Consider the following 2,588-nt stretch of genomic DNA (forward strand, 5'->3'; position numbering starts at 1 on the left):
ACCGTCACATTATAACGCCCCCACGGCTGAAAGGGCGAGCATGTTTGGTGTGACAGGGATTCGAACCCGCGACCCTCAGATTGCTAGTCGAGTGCCTTAACCACCTGGCCATGCCGGGCCCAAATAATATGCATTTATGTACTTTGAGAAGCTGTGTGAAACTTAATATTTGCGGCTGTGAGCTTTCACTGTGGTAAAGTTATGATTTTGGAGCTGGGAGCTAGGTTCGTACTCGTGAAATTCCTGAAAATGTTCCCTACACTTCAAGCTGTGGGCGCATTATAAGAGTAACGGACAATTTCCTAGTGTGGATGGTGAGTGCTTCTGACTTGCTGTACTCCCTCTGGTGAGTACTTCAAGATTAGGGACGGCGGCACGTAGCCTTGGTAGCTTTACCATAGGTAAAAAGCTCCAATACTAAATAATCACATTTTAAGTCTAGGTAAAACCACACCAAAGTAAGTGCAAAACAAATACATCTAGGATCTTTTGAAAACATAAACATGAATAGATCTTCCTAAGCCTAGACTTTCGAAATTCTAAATTGAACTGTACATAGAAAACGTTCAAAGTGAGTGTTTTTGTTTATTTTTAAATTTTGGTATGGTTATGTTAGTTACAACAATTTTAGTTTGTGTTATTGCGTGTATTTAAAAGTGGTTAAATATTAATGGTTAATTAACAATATAATGTCATTAGTCATTGTAATCATCATTGTACTTAAGTACATCATTGAATTTCTGACTAACTATTAGAACGTGTCGACATTCTACAAAATATATAGAGCGTTGATATATCACTCAATTCGCATTTTTGTCTTAGAGCTTTTAAAACGTAAAACCATCTCTGGCATTGTTGGTACAGTGAGTACTCACCCCTCCTTCAAAGGTTTGAATTAGTCACCCAAGTTTATGTATTTTTTATGCAGAACGACTTCATAACACCACTCCGTGAAAAGTTTGAATTAGTCATCCATGCTTTTATTACCAGGATTCTCAGAGTTCCAACAAAACATTGAATTTTTGAATTAGTCATCCATGTTTTTGTTACCAGGATTCTCAGAGTTCAACAAAACATTGATTTTTTGAATTAGTCATCCATGTTTTTGTTACCAGGATTCTCAGAGTTCAACAAAACATTGAATTTTTGAATTAGTCATCCATGTTTTTGTTACCAGGATTCTTAGAGTTCAATAAAACATTGAATTTTTGAATTAGTCATCTACGTTTTTGTTACCAGGATTCTCAGAGTTCCACCAAACATTGAATTTTTGAATTAGTCATCCATGTTTTTGTTACCAGGATTCTCAGAGTTCCACCAAACATTGAATTTTTGAATTAGTCATCCATGTTTTTGTTACCAGGATTCTCAAGAGTTCAACAAAACATTGCATTTCTGAATTGGTCATCCACTTTTTTGTTACCAGGATTCTCGAAGTTCAACAAAACATTGAACTGTATAAAATTACACAGCAAACCTATTTGAAACTTAAATAAAAATAAAATATGTCTAAACTTGGTTATTACACGTGTATTTTCTTTAAAACATAAAAAAATGTAACATATTCTTTTATTAGCATCAAACAACATAAACATTATTCTGAAAATTGGCTTTTAAAAAATCATACTGATTTAAAACTTTTTTAGTACAAATGAGTTTTTGTTAAATTTTAACAACACATACACACACATAAATTCGTAAGAGTCGCTATTAGTAGGCCTTGCACCTATACGTATAATTGGTTTTTCTCTTCTATATGTTCATACGCAATGGACGGACAGACATCCGTTTTCCCAAATGATATTATTCTGCTAGTAGAACGTGACGAAATTAGACCAAATTACTGTATTTTAAACCACGGCCTAAAACTAAGGACTGTCGAACTTAAAGTGGAAAGTTATTTACAAAATGTGTGTGTAAATAACATTTTCAATATTTGCATCTTCAGGGACATACATTTTTAACGGATCGAATGACAGTACCCAACATAGGGATGACCGCGAGAAAACATTGCCTCAGCTAAGTGCGACCTCTATGGACAGACATCGGTTTTTCCCAATTAATATTATTGTATATTTTCGAGATTGTATAGAAGATAAAATATATTGTTACGACAGCAGAAGGTCACGTGACTCTGGTAACACTGATGAGTATCTAAAAGATTCACGAAAAGACGAGATGTACGCTTTTACAATATATAAGACCGGCAAGAAGTGACGGCAACAATTGAATTGCACACAGAGATAGAGACGGACAATTGAGTCAAGCGCGGTAGTAGGTAAAGTGCGTGAATCGTTCGTTGTGAATTATAGCGTTTGTTTAAGTTGAAATGACTGTGGAAATTAAGTGTATTGCAAAGTTTTATTGAGAAAGAATAAACTAGTTTTAATTAAGAAAGGACTTGTACTGCTGAAGTATTTCGGAAATAATTTCTACGGAAAATTAACAAACGATCACAGAGACATAACAAATTGGTGTCAGTGAGTGGGATGGAAAAGAAAAAAGATGGAAACGAGAAGTGGCAAATCAAACCACGACTTAGCAGATTTGATGGCAGCAATACAAGAACAGCAAAAGAAACAAGAAGA

The sequence above is a fragment of the Limulus polyphemus genome, unplaced genomic scaffold (genome assembly GCF_000517525.1).
Source record: "Limulus polyphemus unplaced genomic scaffold, Limulus_polyphemus-2.1.2 Scaffold2847, whole genome shotgun sequence".
Classification (NCBI taxonomy): Eukaryota; Metazoa; Arthropoda; class Merostomata; order Xiphosura; family Limulidae; genus Limulus; species Limulus polyphemus.